A 22,155-nucleotide genomic window follows, 5' to 3' on the forward strand; every position below is an offset into this window, starting at 1 on the left:
GTTACCAAAACATGAATCAATGTTGATAATTTTTGATAAAATTACATCTAGTTCGGACATGGCTATTTTACTCTGAGCAAGAACTTATGTATATACTTTATGGGGTCGCAAATGATTATTTCAATGAGTTACAAACAAAACAAGGAGTTCCTTCGGCAAAATGTTCCAAAAGATACTCGAACAGTACATAAACTGCACTTAAACAAAAATGTTTAACTTTTGTGAGGAGGTACTCTGAGGAGTGGACCGATATGGCCCATTTTCGAACTTAAACAATGTTTGAACAAATATTACAATATCCAAAATTGGGATTACAAGATCCAAAGTCGGTTGTACCGTTAATGAGATATCGCGCGTACCATGTTAGTAATTATTTTATAACTTTAGTCGGAAAAGTACCTAAAGGAGTAGGCCGATAATTACCATCTTCGAACTTTGTCTAACAGCGTGTTTTTTGTAAAAATGCTTGCCTGTCACACGAACCGTTCTTACTAAAACGTATACGTTCAAAATTTGGTTCGTGTAAAATTTTACGAACCATTCGTTTTTATCTGAAAGCTTTCGTCTATTTTATAAAAGCTTTTATATTTCAGGGTTTCCATGATACTTATTTTGTGAATTTTGCATAGGCACCTGCACGTAAAATGTGTTACTTGATGGCAACCCCTATAAACAGATGACAAACAAAAAATAAGAAAAAAAATGTAATCAAATTTGTACAAAAATAATTGTGATAATATGAAGAAACGGATGTACATATACGCGTGTGCTTCTATGGAAATAAATAAAATTGCATTCCCTTCCAGTTTTCGTGTATTTTCTGCCATTTATTACTCAAATTATTTAATTTTCATTCAAAACGATGGGTCTTTTCCATTCGTTTATTTTTGACGTATTCGTTCGTCTGATTTTGTTACGAAAACCAAAAAAATTAGGAAAATAAAAAGCTTTCATTTGTTTGTCACACGAATACAAACGTCAACCGCTATGAAAACCAAATTGTGTCTTCGTTCATGAAATCGAAGAACGAATGGGCAAAAACTTTTTACAAAAACACGCTGTAAGATTTGAAATTATGTGTGGAAGGTACACGAAGAACTGGATCGATGTAGTCCATATTTGAACCTGATCTGTGTCTAGTAGAAATATTGCAATGTGCGAAGTATGGACCAAATCGATTACATCCCTTCTAGATGCGCACCATTTTTGTGCAAAATGTTGAACTTTTGTCGGGTTGGTGCCCGAAGAAGTGAACCGATATACGCCACGAGGACAAGATGTCGCAAAAACTCAAAATAATTCGGTGCTGTTCTTAAACTGCACTTGTCCAAACATTTTTGAAATTTTGTTTAGAAGTTACCCGGAGGAGTGGGCCGATATTGTCCATATTCGAAACTGAAATATGTCTGCTAACAATTTTACGATGTGCAGTGTATAGAACAATTCGGTTACTCCCTTCGAAAATGATCATGCGGACCATTTTAGCGAATAGTTTTGAATTTTTGTGTGGAAGGTAACCGAAGGAAACGACCAATATAACCCATCTGCGAACTTAAACTTAGTTTGAACCAGATACTGCGTTGTCCCAAACTATGCATATCGTAATATTTCTACGAATCTTATATAAAGTTCGAAGATGCACATTGATCTACTCTTTCGGGTACCTGGCATTGTTTGTTTGAACTTTTAAGGGAGGCTTAAAAGTTCAAACAAACTTCGCGGACGAAAAAACTCAGAGGGGTCCATAAAAGGACACCCAGTTTTTTATACCCTCCACCACACGCAGAGAAAAAAATATGTTTGATCCAACAATATTCCAAGAGCAAAATATACATTGTTAACATATTGTTGGATTCCTTATGTAGTATTGTCAATCCAACAATCGTTATTGTCACACTTGGCTATATTATGTGTTCTAAATATAAATATGTATTGTCTCATTGACACTATAACGTTTTGGACCAAACATGTAATTACGATAGTTTTGGTTAGAGGTAACAATATTTGTTGTTGCAAGTCACAATAGTTTTGGTCAATAAATATTGTTAGAACTTACAATTGTTTTGGTCAGAAGTAACTGTATTTATTGTTGCAATTCACAATAGTTTTAGTCAAAATAGACAATAAATATTGTTAGAACTTACAATAGTTTTGGTCAGAAGTAACAATATTTATTGTTGCAATTCACACTAGTTTTGGTCAAAATGGACAATAAATATTGTTAGAACTTACAATAGTTTTGGTCAGAAGTAACAATATGTATTGTTGCAATTCACAATAGTTTTGGTCAGAAGTAATAATATTTATTGTTGCAATACGAAATAGTTGGAATAAAAATTGTATACATACCTTTTTAATGTGTTACATTTAAATAAAATATAAAAAGTTTCATTTTATTATTTATTTCATATATGATTTTTAAAAAAATTAAATAACACTGATTTGAGATAATTTTAATTTCGATTGACCCTTATTTTATTTAGTTTTACAAAGATTCGTCTCTTGATGTGCAAATAAAGCATGTTGGTAAACTATTTCTTGTGATTTATTCGGTCAGGAAAATTGTGAATCCAAGTCGTTAGTAGAATTTGAAGCTAAATTAGAAAAAGAAAATGTGTTAGAAATATCGCTTAGTAAAAGGACAAAAAAAGATACTTACTAATTAATTTTTGTTGCACCAAATTACTGAATATAACTGGTTTTAGAGTGTATTCTCATTAAAAAATTCCACTTCAGCTGTCGGTGATTAGTTTTATGTTTTCTTAACTAAATTTAAAAAGTCTGCAGCAAAACAATCCTTAACCCGCTAAATTAAAAAAATAGCATCATGAAGTAAGTTAAAAACAGACACACAAAACTACGCAATAAAATACAAGTGTCAGCAGTATTCGTTTCTTTGGCTTTCATTGAGCATACATTGCAAAAATTATTAGACTGTTGCCACGCGCTCTTTATATTTTAAATTAAAACAGAATTCCGACAATTCGTTCACAAAAGCACAAATTTAGGAAAAAAAAAACTATTTCTATTTTCTCTTCGTATAATAAGTTTCAACCACCTTTTTTGTTTTTAGCTCTCCACAAAACACACACACACACACATAACAACCTACATACGATAGTAGAGGAAGAGATTCAAAAGAGGTGGTGTCGAACAACAATGAAAAGTAGTATTGGTCAAAATGGACAATAAATATTGTTAGAATTCATAGGAGTTTCTATCAGAAGTAACAATGTCTATTGTTAGAATTTATAATAGTTTTGGCCAAATGGACCATAAATATTGTTAGAATTCAGAACAGTTGAGGTAAAATTAACTCTATTTACAATAGTTTTGGTCAAAACTACAAACGCGTGTTGTAAACATTATTCAGTATAAAAAGAACCCAAAAGGGATAGACGTTTTCAAGAAAATGTAATTTATTGTGTCAAAGATGTATGAATTATCGGAATTCTTCTTTAATATCTCCTTTAATATCGCAAATTCTGCTTCAACCACCACTTTTATATTTAGCGCTTCACAAAAACACATGAGAAAACAAAAAAACTACATTGCATTTTAAAAGTAGATAACGCGATAAAAAAATGGAAACACTGACAGTTTTAAAATAATAAAGAATTCAATAGATTTAATAATGTATGACACCTTTATTATTAGATTTTTTGCATTTTTGTGTTGGAAGGTTGTTTTTATAAGTTTTTAATCACTAATGTTTTACTTTTTTTGATCCACTTTCTTCGACTGTTAAACAAAATCTAATTAGGGACAAAGAATGCACAAACACAAATAACTTCACCGGCTGCCACACATAAACTAAAGAGAGCAAAACAAGAATGCAGCTACTAGAATCCAGAGCAAATACTCAACAAGTTAACGGGAGAGAATATAGTCAAAAATATGTATTTTTGAACTAGTAATAGAAATTTTCAATTCAAAATTGTGTATCTACTGAAAAAACAAAATAACAATACGTATTTAAAACTACAACAAAAGCTAATTTTTTAAATGACAATATTTTTTGTAAAAATTCTAGATTATGATAGTTCCTACCAATCGGTATTGTTAATGATTTTTACAATATTGCGGAATTTCGAAAGTTGTTCTTGTTTTTTATGTTTGGAGCAAAAGATTGTATTTTTGGATTTGCAATACAATGCTTGAACAAAACAAATAAAATTTTGGAACAAAATTTTATATTTTTGTTCCAACAAAAGCGAAAAATATTTTTTCTCTGCGTGCATATGGAGGGTATAATTAAATTTGTCATTCCGTTTGTAACAAATCGAAATATGCGTCGGAGACCCTATAAAGTATATATATTATTGATCAGCATAAAATTCCATGTCGATTTAACCATGTCCGTCTGCCCGTTCGTCCGTCCGTCTGTCTGTTGAAATCAAGATACAGCTCGCAACTTTAAAGATAGAGAGTCAATATTTGGTACAGCAGTTTTTATTACTTGCAGGATGGTTGGTATTGAAAATGGGATGTATCGGTCTACGTTTTGATATAGCCCCCATAGAACTGTACCTCCCGATTTTCGGTATTTTTAAGGTTTTAGTTTTAGCTACATTCTCATACCGAAATGTAGGAAATTTGGTATTTATTCTTCTTTGAGTCTTAAAACTTTCCGTCAGGAATTTGTCGGTATATATCGACGTTTTGAAATATTAAATTTAAATGTTGTCCACTGAGATAAGAGGCTGAAATTTTTTAAAATATGTGTCTTTTCTTTGCTGTTGGGTACCACTCGAATTTAAGTGTTTTGCCGGTTTTAGCTTTGTCGAATTAGTTATAATTCCCTATTTAGGGTTTGTCGTGATCAAACAATTTTTCCACCAAAAAATTGTGAACATATCGTCGGTGTCATGCTTAAGTGTTCCATACGCCATTTTCGCCTTTTTGTGATACAAGTGATTCCTTGGGTTTTCCGATATGCTTTTTCTGAAGTCGGTTTCTCCTATTGGCTCTAGTTTCCGAGATATCCATGTATCGACGCGAAATCTTAAACTGTTTTCAGTTATGAAATTAATATTTTAAAAACTTAGGGCCTGTTTCACTATGTCGAACAAAAATGAAAACGAAAGAAAAACAACGAAACTCGTGTATGATTTTTACATTTTGTAGTTGTTTTAAAGCAAACACAAAGTCAAAATTGCCATGAAAACCAAAGTTTAGGTTTTTTCGTTCGCAATAATTTTCTTTCGACATAAAATCAGAACTTTAATTTTCGGAATTTTTTTCACTTTGTTCCATGTGATTTACAATATTTCACATTTGTGTCATAAGTGTGGATATGGAACAAATCGACAAAAATTCTTAATGTACGGCGACATAGACATAGGTCCCAGTTTTGGAATAGCCCCCATATAACTGTACCACCTGATTTCAAGTATTTGGACGATATATTCATATCGAATTAGCTATAACTTGTCATGTACTTCTCGAAGAGGTAATCGACTTTTTGCAGTTAAAAATCTAAAAATCGTCGTCTACTTTTGTCTGGAGGGAAAATCGCATAATCGATTATCATGTGATCGATTTTCGCGTTTGCTGACTTGACGGTTTTACACTTTTAGCGGTTTTACAGTTTCAAAAGAAAACACTAAAATCGACGAATAGTCGATTATAATCGATTTTATGCTCTTATGAAAAAGTCGAAAGTCGAGTTTCAAGACAACTGAAATAATCGCATTTTTAGTTTTAGACCAAAATCGAAAATTGCTTTCCATTACCAAACATTCAATCCCACTACAGCGGGTTCTTTCGTACCGGATTGACCCGAAACCATTGTGTTTCGGCCAGCGGCTGCCAACCCAGCATCAAACCTGTGCTTCACGGAGGTTTTTTTTGCTGCTACAACAACATCAACACAAAACATTGTTTTCATAGGTCCATGTATTATAATAGCCCCCATATAACAGTGCCACCCGATTTCGGCTATTTTGAGACCGAGTAAAGTATAATTTGGAATTTAAGGTTTGGCGTGGTTAAACGACTTGGCTACCAAAAATTGTAGGCATAGGTACACGTTTTGGAATAGCTCTTATGTGACGGTACCACCCGATTTCAGTATTTTAAGGATTTTAGCTATATTTTCAGATCGAATTACCTATAATTTGGTCCAGAAAAAATTCGGATCCTTTAGTCATTATGTAACCCACTACAAAGTAATGTAAACAAAAATAACTACATATATTTCTTCTTACTAAGTTATGAGTACGGTGGTACAGAACGTGTGTGTCCGACTACAAATCTTAGGACACTGAAAGAAAAAGCTTCATAATATGAACGAAATCTTACGTTCCATCAATGAAATTTGTCATTGATTTTGAGCCAACGTAGAGCTTCATTGAATAAACGAAAAAAGTTTCATTGAAGTAAAATTAAAGAATTTGTTCATTAATGCAATGAAACTCCCTCATTGGTGCAGTGAAACCTCTTCATTAATGCAATGAAACTTCTACATTGATACAATGAAACCTCTTCATTAATGCAATGAAACTTCTTCATTGATGCAATGAAAACTTTTCATTAATGCAATGAAACTTCTTCGTTGATGTAATGAAAACTTTTCATTAATGCAATGAAATTTCATTAATGCCATAAAATACTTTCATTTATATAATGAAATATTTTCATTAGTGTAATGAAATACCTTCATCGATGTAAAGAAATACTTTCATTAATGAAATGAAGCCTTACGTTGGTTCAAAACCAATGGTACCTTTCATTGATGTAACGTAAAATTTCATTTATGTTATGATGTAATTTCATACTCACGCAATAAATAAAAATGAAGCCAATGCTAAATATGTTTAATTCAGTTTATTGCAATTAGTTTTGAACTGGGTACAAGACGTCATTTTTAATTCCTTAGGTATTAACTACATACATTAATGAAACCATTGGTCGTTGACATCTGTAAGTAAAATTGAAAGAATAAACAATTTGCTAACTAAATAACTGGTTTTTTACACAATAACTTACCTTCATATTTTGCCGCTGAGTCATCCCCTGTGCACGTCCATGATGTTGTGATACAACATACAAAATTCACATAAAACAACTGTACACATAAAAACTACATGAAAGAGTTTTAGTTTAATATTTGTATTTTGTTTTCACATTAAACACTTCATACCTACTTTCAACGAAGTTTATGATCCTATTGGGCGTTGTGTCACCAGTAATTAAAATTGAGAAACATAAAAAAATTTTGTAATTTATTTGTCTTTTGTCGCTGGACTCTTCTTTATATTTTCTATTGCTTACATCTTGAACAAAGAAAAAAAAAACAAATAAATAAAAATTCAGCTAAATAAACAAATGAATACATAAAACTTAACAGAAATGGTTTACCCAATAATAACAACATACTTACTTTTCTAAGTTAAAACCACAAATCGTAAATTTTTTTCATCCGCACTTGGCGGCGTTGTAATGTCAACTAAAACAACGTTGTTGAAAATTTGCTGATCAACTTAAGCCAGCGCTTATTGTTGCTTTGCCTAATCATGTTTTCTGCTTGTGAAACGCACACACGCACATTCACACCGCACAGCTGGAATTTACTTCATAACCACGGTTGCCACAATTGGTAGAATATTACCAAATTTGGTAACTTTTTATAGGGTTGGTAACTTGGTAACTTCGTTTTTGGTTTGGTAACTTTTTTAAGGTTTGATTGAACAAAATGTAATTGGGTCTACTCATGAAATTTGAAACATAGAAATCTGCTCCATAAAATACTTCTTTTCATCGTAAACGTGTAATAACAATGACCTTCGACAGTTCTGTATGCTTTATATTTGCATTTTGATTCAAATTTGTTCTATTTCATTTCAAAATGTATACAACAAAAATGTATTTATGTTTTTTCTGAGAACATTTTTAGAACGACCCCATTAATATTTTCTTTGACATCCCAGCAAAATTTGTAGGAAGGGGTTCCATGCCATGACGTGATTTCATGGCATCTTTTGCATTGGTTCCAACGAAGTCGTGAAACATCCGATCTTTTCATTAGCATGTGAACCAATGCAAAGGATGTCGTGAAAGATCCGATCTTTTCATCAGCATTTGAACCCATGCAAAGGAAGTTGTGAAAGATCCGATCTTTTCATCTGCACTTGAACCCGTTCCACCGATCCAATAGAGATTTCTAAATATATACGATTAATTATTTACAATAGGCTTGATGTTGTCGGAGACTCGAAATTACAACCAACGATGTTAAAACTCTCGTCGTAATGATAATATCATTGCAAAGGGTTGATGAAAATGACATGCCAAAGCATTGGTGGAAATGGCATGCCAAAGCATTGGTGAAAATTACATTTCAAGGCATTGGTGTAAATGACATGCTTTGGATCCAAAAATGAATAGCATCTTTTGGGGTCCACGCTCATATAAAATTCATCGATGAAGATGCTAAAAAGATGACATGCCAGATCACTTTCACCCATGATTGAATGGCATCTTTGGCATCGAACATTTTGCTGGGATTACATTTTCAATAACAACAACGGTTGGTGTATTCCAAATCTGCATGAATCTACTAATTTTTACTATTTTTTCCGATAACACAAAGGAAAAACTGTTATCGTAGTAAAAATTTGTAGATTCATACAGGTTCTGGAACAGAGCAGTTGTTTTTGTAAATTTGTTAGTTGTAATTCATGCATTTATTTATTTATTTATTTATTTATTTATTTATTTCATTTATGTAACAAAAAGCCTACAAGGCCAAAAATATTACATTATTATATAAAAACATCTGAGTGTAAAGTAACATTACGTTAAAAAATAAACAATTTCATGAAATTCAGAAAATTAAATGAGTATACCTTAAGTATGGCCCCCACCATACAATAATAAATCAATAATTACTGACAATAGTTGTCCTAGATACCAGTAACACCAATGTACTAATCAATTCAAGGTATTATAAACTTCAAGAAGTTTCAACCTAAAAACGTTATTTGAGTGTGAAAATAATCGTAGCTCCAGAGGTAATACGTTCCAGCTACGCGCAATACGAACACGAAATGATCGGCCAAAAATATTCTTCCAAATTCTAGGAATAAATATTTGAGGATTCCTTGAAGAGTGGGTGAAGTCAAATGCTCTATATAATGTAGAAGGCTTCCTATTTCTAATCATCTTATAAAATAGAGATAAATTGCGAACATTAACATACGAATCAAAAGAACATCTCAGAAAATTCTCAACAAACTCAGATACATGATTCCTTCTAGGAATGTTATAAACAAACCGAACAATAACATTGGCAAGTCTCCTAAGTCTATTAAGGTATATACCAAATGTACCCGAAACAACCTCCAAGCAATAATTAATGTGAGACATTAATAGCGCATGTCCAATTCTATGCTTAATATGGACTGGCAAATACATGCCACAGGCATAAATTTTACGCAAAGTACCTAACACTTTACCATATAGTGAATCAATATGGTATCTGAAAGATAGTCCACTATCTAAAATGACTCCTAGGCATTTATGTCTGTCCACAAATTGCACTCTATTATTCTGAATAAATATATGAAATGTTCTGCAATTAGGAAAATCTGTGTAGACGGGCAAGTCATTCACATAGAGTATAAAGAGGAGGGGTCCCAAAACGGAACCTTGAGGAACTCCAGAGTAAAGCGGTAAGCAATCTGATTGGTTGCCATTAAAAGTTACATATTGGGTTCTATTAGTCAGATATGACAGAACAAGTCTACATGCAGTATCAGAGAATCTATATTCATGTAATAGTTTGAAGATCAGTCTGTTGTAGTTAATGGAATTAAATGCCTTAGTCAGGTCAAGAGATACTAGAACACTAAGTTTTCGAACATTAATATTCTCTCGGATGCTATCAGTCAGGCTAAGAAGCAAATGTGTTGTACTATGTCCTCGTCGAAACGCATACTGAGAGTGACAAATTTTGCTGGAACACTGCTGAATTATCTGGTCTTTAAGAACATGCTCCATAATTTTGGAAATGGCAGGAAGGATCGAAATGGGCCGAAAATCTTCGGGTCCACTGACGTACCTAGTTTTTGGTATAGGCACAACACGTGCTTTTTTCCAATCTTGAGGATATGACGAAGTCATTATCACACAATTGACCTTATATAAATACGTCTTGATCTAGATTATAAACATTTTACAGGATTTCCGATGCATAGTTCGATGTGTAACAAACGAAATGGCAAATTTGATTCTTTGGTAACTTTTTGGTAACATTTTCGGGAAATTTTGGTAGACAATTTTTTTACACGGTGGCAACCGTGTTCATAACAACAATGAAATACATAACAAGGAATAACAAAGAATAACATACCGAGAGAATAAGCCTTGATACACAAGTAGAAAAAATGAGACAAACATTTTAATGAGAATGAATATGTATGTATATCAAAGCCAATCGCTAGTAAAGCAAGTAAGGTATTTTTGTACAGTTACGCTGTTAGTGACGCTTCTGCAAATATTCGTACATACATATGTATGTATGTTTGATGTATGTGATTCTATACACACATATGTTTGTACGTGGCAGATTTATAAATGTGTTCTGTTTATGATTGTGGAAAATTTAAAACATTTGTTTAATAATGAAAAATAATTAGAAGAAAAATGATAATTAAGGGTCATAATATAGATACGATTTCATTATTACTGACCCTTTTTTCATTCCGCTAAATAGTTAAATAGTATTGGGGACTTCAGAAATGTTTTATTTATTTAATGAAACTGTTGCATTTATTTAATGAAAATGTTTCATTTATTCAATAAAACTGTTTCATTTATTTAATGAAACTATTTCATTTATTTAATGAAACTATATCATTAAGTTTTGGAGCCAACTAAAAACATCAAATATATCCAATTTTCCACAATTTTCTTAAAAGATGTTTGAATACTAGTTTTTTAAGCACATACTATTTAGCATAGTTTCAATTAGGGATAGGCAAGTCGACTTTTGATTAATCGATTAGTCGAATTTTTGGTTTGAAAAGTCTAAAAATCGAAGTCGACCTTTGGTTATAGAGAAATCGAAAAATCGACCTTTTATGGTCGACTTTCGATTTTCTTACTCAATATTGCAATAACACCCTCTGTTGACAACGATATGTATCAAAAAAGCTTTAAAATCGATCAAAAATCGATTTTAGTCGAATTTGATCATAATCGAAAGATCGAAAAATCGACGTTTTTGTTAAAGTTGAAAGTCGAATGATCTAAAAGTCGACTTTTCCGTTGAAGCTAAAAATCGAAAGATCGAATAGTCGATTTTTGACATCGATTACGTATCCCTAGTTTCAATACTCACATATTTTTTTAAATTTAAAGAAATAAAAAGTTCATTACATCAATGAAATCCGTTTCATTTATTCAATGAAATCCGTTTCATTTATTCAATGAAGCCAAAAATCATTAAATTTTAGTTAACGTAAGGTTTCATAGCATTAACTAAACATTTCATTGTATTAATGTAACATTTCATAGCATCAATAAAAAATAATCAATGAAACCCGTTCATTGATACAACGAAGCATTTTTCTTTCAGTGGAATGTGGGTTCAACGCCCACAGTCGGCACGCAAGCGTTTTGCTGACAAAATAAAGAACATATGATGGTGCACATGTTAGCTTTTAAACAACCCTTAATGTTCCTACGCGTGATCGAATATGAAGTCTGTTGCAATTAAAAACAACTTCCTGTTTTAAAAATAGATTTTTTAGCTTATTTTTCAATTTCTAGTGGCCACAGAATAACTAGTTATTCTAGGAAATGTTTCCATTAAATGGTGCATTGCATGGCAGATAGTACCAACACCACGAATATCAATTGAGGATAATTGAACAAAGGCTAATGTACAACTCAATGGAAATAAATTGTAGTCATATAATAACTAGTAATTCAGTGATGGGGGTATTTGGGGTTCCAAGTGGGTTCTTTTTTTGAAATAGTCCACAAATAAAGGTAACGCCTGATTTTATGCATTTTTGACATTTTTATAAATATTCGTTTTTAATTGACTGTAATTTGTCATTTATAGTTCGTAAAGTTCAAAAAAAAAAAACTTTTCTCCAAAAATTATTGGCATAGCCTCCATATAACGATACTGCCCGAGTTTAAGTATTTTGATGTTTTACTGCTTCGGCCCAGATTGGATGTAGATTGGAATGTAGAATTTCAATTGGTTAGAAAACTTGTCTATCAAAATTTGTTAACACAGGTCGGAGTTGGTAGTCAAGTACATTGAAGTTTTATCGACATTTTCGGCCCAAATAGAATTTAATTTGGCATTTTGAGTTTGCGGACATAGGTCCACATTTAGTACGGCCTCATGCGCCGGTATCAATCGATTTCGGGTATTTTTAACATTGTAGGTACATTTTCGGGCCAATTTTTATGTAATTGGTAATTAGGATTTCCAGTGGTCTGTGGTTACAAAAAACTGTGGGTGTTGGTACTTTCATAACAGAGAGAAAAGTAATTAGTTCATTTTAGTTTAGAATATTTCATGGTGAAGGTATAGAAGGTTTGGAGCGGCCGAAAATTGTTCACAATTTTGTTTTTTTTTATTTTTTTTTCAATACTACACATTTCTTTGCATCTACCTCCACAATCTTCCTTGAAGAAAAAATCGATAACTTTGCTTGCAAGATGTCGTCCGAATGAAATCATGCCGTTTTTTCTTCGTGTCGAGATTTTATTCACTAGCCAATGATATAAATAGGTCCCTGATAACACGTATGTTTAATTACAGCTAAGGCGGTAGCTAAGAACTGCAAATTAATTGAAAACGAGTATACAACTTTTTCTTAATTTTTATTGAATTTTGATTAAATGGTTAGTTGGAAAACTATCAAACCCCGTTAAACATGTACTACAGAAAATACATCTAAAATGTCACCACAAGGCGATGAAACCCCTTAAGGGAATCAAATTTTTAATGCAAAACCGCTCGGAATGAATGAACAACATTGATGTGCAAAACTATTAAAAAATCAAGGTTAGCGTATTTCTGTGTTTTTCTTGACTTACCTGGAGAAATAAACAAATTAAACAATAAACAATTGTTTTTTACTTCATCTTTCTTTTAATAAAATTATGAGACCAATATTGCAAAATGTATTTATAAACAAACAAAAAATGTGTAGTAAACACAGACAAATTGATGTTTTTTCAAATTCGTGCCAGAGAAAAATATTCACTCCTCTAATTTATTTTCCCCATCTATGACGAACCACGTTCTCGTTAACTCTTTAAAGTATCGTCTTTTTAATAAAAGAGTGTCGAACTCAATTGAATTGATTGCCTTAAGCAGGCCACCCATTGACAAACTTGCTTCCCAAGGTTTGTTGTAGTATGTGCAGATTTTTAAAAATGTTAATCAAAAATTGATTTGCATGGTTTTGATTTTTCTTATTTCTCTGATCTGATAGGAAACAAATTTTAACAGTGAAACACATTGCTAAATAGTTTAAATTTAAAAAGAAAAATACAAATACTTTAGCATCTGTCAAACGCACACGTACATATCCCCTTGGTCGGCTTTAAGCATTTTGGTATTTTTCAGAATGTGTCCATACAAACTTTAGAACGTCTCTTGATGTCTGTGAAAACATTTCCATACACATGTATTTTATCCAGTGAACACAAATAAATTGTATGGATTCTGTTTTCCTAAATATTAGTTCAAAATATTCGTCTAATAATTTGCAGTTCACAATCAATTTAACAAATCACCTGTTGTCAACAGCATAAAAGGGAAAGTCATGTTGCGCTTGTTAACTGTTTGGAAAGGTTTCCATGCACTGCATGGCAGGTACATAGTACCAACAACCACAAAAATCAATTGGGGATAATTGAACAAAAGCTAATGTACTCGTAGGTACAACTCAATGGAAATAAATTGCATTTGGACAGCTTCTGGATGCCAGTGGAAAAACATTTCATTACAAATCAATTCAGTGTGATAAAAGTGCTTTGACTTTTTGTACACAGAGAGAAAATAATAGGCTTTGTTTTACGAACATTAAAAAGTTATTTTCCACAAAAATCACAGCATTGCTAAGGGGACACACTTTCCAATGTTTTAAGATATTTTATAGTTGGTATTTCCGTAACTGCAAGCCCATAATATAATATTTGCCCAATTTAAGCACATCCATTCGATTTACTTTAATTAATCAATGAAGATGTCTTGAATAATTGGCCAAGGATATCAAAAGTGTGAAATTCAACTCTATACGTGGTACGCAGAGGGTGGACAGCAGTAATGTCGAACAGTATATGTATTCGAAAATCCTGGGATTTGGGACTTTGAAATCCCTTAACCCGGGTTTTCGGGGCAATTTCTGGACAGCGGGATTTGTCGGGGCTTGTCACACATAAGATTATTTTGTGAAGTAAATAAAAAAAAATTAAATTTTCCTTGAAAAATGAAATAAATCGAAACAAATAAAATAAATAGAATTGTAATAAAAACAGGAGCAGAACTGGGGAAATGACTCCCTTACCAAAAAAGAAAAAAAATACTAATTCGCGAGATGATTCTTATTACACTTAGATCTTTAAATGTTAATTTTTTCTTAACCCTGAAACTGATAACCGAGCTTTACATCGTTTTTTTTCATATATATATATATTTCCTTTATTTATAAAAAGTTACAGAGTTTAAATAAACTTGTAAATTATATAAAAGTTCACGAGGAACATAGGGCGTCTACAAATTCTCTCCATCTTTGTCGATCATTAGCTAGAATTTTTGCTTGGTTCCAGGGAAGATTGCAAGAGAGACATTCCTTCTTCACAACACGGATCCATGTATTTCGAGGCCTGCCAGGATTTCGATGGCCTTGTGGGTTCCAATCTAGAGCTTGTCTTGAGATTTCACTAGAGGGTTTCCTCAAAATGTGTCCAATCCATGTCCATTTGCGTCTGCGGATTTCATGTTCTATTGGATTGCAGTTCGCCATCACGTAAAGTTGCTCATTTGTTACCCAGTTGGGCCAAAAAAATTGCAGGATTTGTTTCAGGCATCTATTGTAAAAGGCTTGAATCTTCCTAAGAGACACCTGTGTTGTACTCCAGGTACTGCAACCGTACAAAAGGACAGATTTTACACAGCTATTGAAAATGTTCAGCTTTGTTTTTGTTGATATGTTGTTTGCTCTCCAGATTTTGTGTAGAGAGTGGAAAGCTGTCCGGGCTTTGTTGATTCTGTCGGTAATATCGGCATTTGAACCTCCGTCTTTGCAGATTGTGCTTCCTAGGTAAGAGAAGCGGTCGACATCTTCGATGAGCTGCCCATGGAGCAATAACTGAGCTGTGTTATTAGAACCGATCCGCATTAGTTTGGTTTTCTTCGCATTTATCTTCAGGCCAACATAATTCGCAATAGCTGACAGTCGCTCTAACTTTTGTTCGATATCGGAGAAGCGATGTGCAAAAAGGCAGATGTCGTCAGCGTAGTCGACGTCATGGAGAAAGTCGTTTACGGACCAACGTATTCCCAGTGGAGCCTCGATGTTGGTTTGTTGGAGTACACAATCCAGTAGTAGGAGAAACAGTGTGGGCGAAAGGACACATCCTTGCTTCACCCCTGAGTGTAGTTCGAAGGGCACGCTTTCTTCGCCTTTAAAACGTACTCTGTATCTGTATACTTCGCATCTGTATATAATTCGCGAATGAGGCTTATAATTTTATCTGGGATTCCCTTGGAGCTCAGTGCATCCCATAGTGCTGGTCTGGATACTGTGTCGAAAGCTCGCTCAAAGTCCACAAAAAGAAGGTATAAACTGCTGTTAAATTCGATAGACTGCTCGATGATTATGCGTACTGTGTTGATGTGGTCAGTACAAGATCTCCCTGGTCTGAAGCGTGCTTGCTCTTTCCTTAGTATGTTATCCAAGGCAGGGGAAATGCGTTGTAGAATTATCGAAGCAAGGATTTTATTAAGGTGATGCCTCTCCAGTTACTGCATATTCTGAGATCTCCCTTTTTTGGCATTCCAGCAACTTGGAATAGTCTCATGCTCCCAGATACTTTTAATTATCGGCGTGAGAGCTTCTGCGATGGGTTCACCACCGTATTTCAGTAATTCTGCAGGTATGCCATCTGGGCCCGGCGCTTTAGAGTTCTTCAGTTTGGATAATGTTTGAAGTACTTCTGCAAAATTAGGTGTGGCAGTGGAGATTTCTCTTCTAGGCATGCGCCTATTTTCATTCCAGACGTAACCCTGCGCATCGGTGGAGACTGCGACAGAGCTCGGTGCGGAGAAGAAATCACGCCAGCGTAGCAGTTGCTCCTTTGTGTTGTTGAGATCATTGCCATTTCCATCTTTGAGTATGTCTGTGGTACGTGGTTGTTTGCCGCTCAGCTGTTTAATAGCAGCATATACATCTCTTATATTGCCCATTGATGATGCGATTTCTGCTGGTTTTGCGATGCCACTATAATAAGCTTCTCTATCTCTCCTTGCCATATATGTAACTTTGGCGGCCGACTGGCGGTATAAGGTTCGGGCATTTATTTTATCAGTAGCAGATTTACTACGGTTGATCTTGTTTTTAAGCCTTCTGCGGTTCGCGATTTCTCGGAGGGTTTCGTCAGATAACCATGGCTTGTGGCTGCGCTTATGGGTGCCGAGTATTTGGTTCGCACTTTGGCAGCACGCATCTTGTATATTTGACCAAGAGTGTTCTCTGCGAGGGGAATTTAAGTATTGTGTTACTGCATTTTTGTATTGCTCAGCTATTTGTGGATTTTGCAGTTTCCTTATGTTGTATCTGGGTTTTTTCTTGGTGGTGTGGATGGCGGCGGGACGTAGTTTGAAACTGCCTACAAGAAGATGGTGATCGCTATCAATATCAGCACCACGGCGTGTTTTTACGTCCAGCAAACAACCAAGGAAAAGTTTGCTCACAATTATGTGGTCGATCTGGTTGCGTGTGCGGTTGTCAGGAGACTCCCATGTGTATTTGTGTATATCTTTATGTGGGAACTTAGTTCCGCCGATGAATAGATGGTGTCTGGCACATAGGTCTATTAGCCTGTCTCCATTGTCGTTTCTGGTTGGTCCAAGACCGTGGTTGCCCATTACATTTTTGAGGTTGTAGTTGTTATTACCAACTTTCGCGTTGAAGTCGCCAATAAGAATTTTTATGTCACCTCCAGGGATAGATGACAAAGTGTTCTCAAGTTGGTCGTAGAACATTCTTTTGTTTTCCTCATCATCAGGGTCGGTGGGAGCATAGACCTGTAGGACAGTGAAGTTTCGGAATTTTGTTCGAAACCGGGCAGAAATTAGGCGGTCAGAAATCGCGACATGTTGAATAAGAGCTTTTCTGGCATTTGGAGATAGTAGTAGTCCCACGTCGTTAATTCGAAGATTATTATGACCCGAGTGCAGGAATTGGTGACCCGAGGCCATATTTGTGACGTCGCTCTTTAACCATCTCACCCCGCTCAGGCCTAGGATGTCAATGTTGTAATTTGTCATCTCATTTCGTACTTGATTTAGTCTGGATGTTTCGGAAAGAGTACGAACGTTCCATGTTCCAATCATAATCCGTTGTTTAAAGCCATAAGTCGTCGTCGTATGGGGGGATCTTCTAATTTCATTTGTTGACGTTTCATTGATAGAGTATTTTTTACGAGATTGGGTTATCAACCCAAAGCCAACCTACTTGGGGTGATGGCGAGGGACCATGTATGAGGTCGATCTTTCAGAGGACAGATGTACGTAATCCTCCTACTTCCCAAGACGCTCAGTCTTCTGAAGCCATTTGGGATTGATCGGCTTTCCCTTCTCCTTTATCCGGGCTTGAGACCGGCTAGAATGCGTGAAGCAGCTAGGCATAGAACACCTTAATTCATTTTGCGTTGTTTGACTTGTGTTCTTCAAAGTCAACGATGTAAAGCGATGTCTGGGGTTATAACTCGGATAGCTTAGGGATGGTATTTCCAACGACCTGCATTAGTGGATAACTTAGATAAGAATATCTTTACATTTGAAGTACTTATCTGCGCCCATGACCCGACCGAAGAGAAATATGAACAGGCCAAGCATATCCCAGCAAAAATTCGGATCCGTTAGTCATTATTGGACAGCGGAATTTTATGCAACCACTATTTTTGGTCCGATTCATGTCAAATTTTTGGACTGGACTTCAAAAAACAGAAAATCAGGAGATATCGTTCTATGGGTGCCATATGAAGGCCTGAACCTAAACAGACAAATTGGGTCTATATGAAGACGAGAAATTTCAGGTGGAAAGTTTTATACCCCCAACGAAGACATAATACAAAATTTCAGCCATTTTGGAGGGATATTGAGGCCACAACCTTCAAAATACCAGAAATCCGGAGGTACCGTTCTATGGGGGCTATATGAAGACGTGGACCTATACTGACAAATTTCAGGTGAAAAGTTTTATACTCCCGACGAAGACTGAATACAAAATGTCAGCCAATTTAGTGTGGTGTTGAGGCCATAATTTTTTAGAATAAGGGAAATTGGTACCGTTCTATGGGGGCTATATGAAGACGTGGACGTGGACCGTGCGGACAAATTTCAGTTGTAAAGTTTTATACCCCAAACAAAGTCTTAAAACCAAATTTCAGTCATTTCGGTGGGATATTTAGACCATAAATCTTTGAATATATTTTTGCATATGCTCGAATTTCTGTCTAATCAGATTTTCTCTACGACCATCCTAACCATATATGCATTTGCATAGTCATTATGTAACTACCCAGCAAACCAAATGTCTGATGTCCGACACGTCTGAACAATTTCGGAAGCAAAGTCGTTCAGATTTCGTTCCGATTTCTAAACGATTTTTTGGATAGGAAATAGTTCAGATTTTGTACCGATTTCGTTCCGATTTCAGAACGAATGTCGGAAAGAAATTTCCTATCCGAATTTCCCAAGGATTTTCTTCAGATTTCGTTAAGAAATTGGACCGAAATCGATCCGATGTCGCTAAGACATTTCGTTCCGAAATTATGTCAACCACTTCATGCAACTTTCGTTAAGATATCGTTACGATTTCGGATCAGATATCGGACGTATCGTTCGAATTTTGTTCCGATTTCGTTACGATGTCGGTACGATTGGTTTGCTGGGTAATTACAAACCACCCACATGTAAGCGTGCACCACAAGTAAGCGATTAGTGTATTCGGCTACAAATCTAAAGTTCGCATAAAAAATAAAAATATATATGTGAACTGTGCTGAAATTGAAAACAAATACCAAATCAACTGTTTTTAAAAACAATTTTTTATCTTATTTTTCAACTTCTAGTGGTTATGGAATAACTATTTATTAAGTGTGACATGCCTTTGTTCAAATAATGGGTTAGTAGGGGATAGCTACGACTGGATATACTCTTATACTATGATTGTCTAGAGAGTGCATATGACCGCTGCCCTGGTCATGACATTAAGATGGTTCTGGATTTTAATGCTAATATTTGGAGTCACACGGCCTTCATGATGTGACATTCGACAACGTAATGAGGCTGATCGAATTTGCCGCGGTAAAAAACATGGCAGTAAGCTGCACCAGGTTCAATACACAAGGCCACGTGGATGTCCTCGGATGGGAAAACCAGATCGGCGAGGTAGATGTCCCCTAGATCCGAGGAGCGAACATCGATCCGAACCTATGTTGTAAATTTTTTGTGAAGAATTATTGTGACCACTGGAAACCTCTAATGTCAAATTACAAATAGTGCAGCTAAAATCTTCAAAATACCTAAAATCAGGAGTAATCGTTGTATAAGGGATATACCAAAAGCTATGTTCGATATTTGAATTCGACCTACCTAATGGATAGGATTAAAGCGCAAAAAATTGCGGGGATATCGAGAGAATATTAGGATGTGAAAAGTATGGACCAAATCTGTCACTCTTATCAAGGGTTATCGTACACACAATTTTTCCGAACATTTTTGAACTTTTGTGGGGGAGGTACCTGAAGGAGTAGACCGATATGGTTCATCTTCGAACTTAAGTTTGGACAAAATATTACGATAGCCAAATTTTAGACCAAATCGGCTGATCCGTTTGAGAGTTATGGTGCGCACCAGCCAGCCAGACAGACGGACGGACATTGCTAAAGCGACTCCAAATTGTCTGAAACACATATCGTCCAAACATACTAGACCCCAAGTATTATTTCGATGAGACACATATTGCCCGTATGAAAGTGTATATCACCAATATTTTTGAAAATTTAACATAGCTGAAGCCAAGGTTTACCCTTTTAGAACACGCGACTTGTGATTGTATATTTTACAAATTAAATGCTTTCGGATAAAATGAAATGTTTTTAGACTTGGCAAAAAATATTGGCCTTAAAAGTTAATTTGCGTGGTAGCTGTGGTTACGTTTATGTTAAATAATGGGTAAAAATGTGTTGAAGCCAACGTGTCTTTTTTGTTTTCTCTCGATTTGTGATTAAACCACACTTTTCACGATTTTCCCGTCAAAGTAAAAGTAGAAGGCAACTAAATAAGGATCATCTCACTAGTGTATAACTTCTCAAAATTTGATCTGCGTCCACCATTAAATGATGCTGACATTTTGAAGCCAGATTTTAAGTGTTTTTTGAAATTTTCTTCTAATTTAGTTCCGCAAACAAGTTTTTCAAAAAGTCGTATATAGGATTGTAGATCTGGCGATTCTGAGTTATTTGACATATGTGTCGTGAATGTAGCCTACACAGCTTCACAGAAATTTGCATCCAAATACGAAAATTCCATCTACTAAAACGCGAGATACGAGAAATTCCAAGGTAGAAAATTCACCTAAAATTGTTTTCGAAAATATAGCGCATTTTATTGCGTATTCTGGGGGCCGTTTCCACTGCAATTTAAAAACTAGTGCAGCATCTTCGTTTTTGTGGGAATAGGGACTTAAAAACTTTACGGATAAGGAAGCTACAATTATGTTATCTCAAAAAATAGTGTGTGATGCTACATCCACGGTTCCTGATTGATCGCCTTGAAATAGATATATATCGATGTAGACTTTCGTGGTGACACTGAAACCGGATGCGGAACAAAATTTATTGTACCTTGCGCAAATTAGAGATGTTATATAAGTTTTTAATGCTTAGATGCAGCCGGTGCTACATCTAAGCGTCCAAGTTATATGTCGAAAAATATACACAAATTAAAAGATATGGTCTTACTGTACATGAAAATCACATTACGATTTACACATATTTTAATAATGCATATAAGTTAAAGTGGTTTATTTGAACTCTATTTCCGTTTAAGAAGTCTAATGATTTATTTCATCAACCCGATAACTTTCCTCAATGGGAAACCTTCTATGTGAATGCATATATAGCAAAATCCGCCCATTTTCTTGGAAGTTTCAAGAAAAATAAAAGAAGTACTCCTATAGAGTTTTTCCAATATTCTCAACTCTAGAATGCATGTGAAAACAATTATTCCAAATCAAAATTTATTTTTTGTAACACAAATATGTGCTTATTTTAGCTATAATATCATAACTATTATCCCAATCATTATAAGTTTGGTCTCATTTGATTCCCTGTGAAGTCTTTATTTAAAACTATTTTTTTGTAATTTTTGACGGGTAAATGCACCTATATTTTGAAAAAAGTCGGATTAGATTTAAAATTTTGTCAATTTTTTTAATTTCCGCGAATACTGAGTAACATTTTACAAATATTATGCAATCTACTCAATGACGTCACTTCGTGATAACTTTTTGGTAACAATTGTGCTCAATAAAATAATTAGCGTTTTTATAATAATTTTTTCTTAAAAAAAAAGAAGTAAAAAGTGATAACATTTGTCCGCAACAACCAAAAATTTGCTCGCGAGCGGATTTGTACTGGGCAATTTTTTCTTAACCTATGTACCAAAAATCGTTAATGTAGCGGGAAAAGAAAAAAATCATTTTTTTGGAAATGGGATATGAAATAAATAGTAACATTTCCCATATACCAGTTTCTAGCCTAAAGGCTGAGGGTATAAAAATATGTCTAAGTAAACAGTTTAAAAGCAATTTTTTAAATTAATTTCTCGTTAGAGTCGGGCCTAATGACCGATGATTTTTTTGCAAGTGAAAAAGGAAAGCCGACGAT

At 34.5% G+C, this 22,155-nt stretch overlaps 1 protein-coding gene and 1 long non-coding RNA gene across 2 annotated transcripts in view; both read right to left on the reverse strand.

Moving 5' to 3' along the window:
* LOC141389530 (uncharacterized) overlaps positions 1–22,155 on the reverse strand; it is a 1,388,168-nt gene that overhangs the window by 857,451 nt on the left and 508,562 nt on the right. The window lies entirely within an intron of this gene.
* LOC141391260 (uncharacterized) lies at positions 6,798–7,200 on the reverse strand. The gene is made up of 3 exons (XR_012409604.1): positions 7,145–7,200; positions 6,991–7,084; positions 6,798–6,922 (listed from the first exon to the last, which is right to left on the reverse strand). It is a non-coding gene; the product is annotated as an uncharacterized lncRNA (long non-coding RNA).

This window comes from Musca autumnalis, unplaced genomic scaffold, assembly GCF_047663935.1.
Source record: "Musca autumnalis isolate F117 unplaced genomic scaffold, ASM4766393v1 scaffold_1, whole genome shotgun sequence".
NCBI lineage: Eukaryota > Metazoa > Arthropoda > Insecta > Diptera > Muscidae > Musca > Musca autumnalis.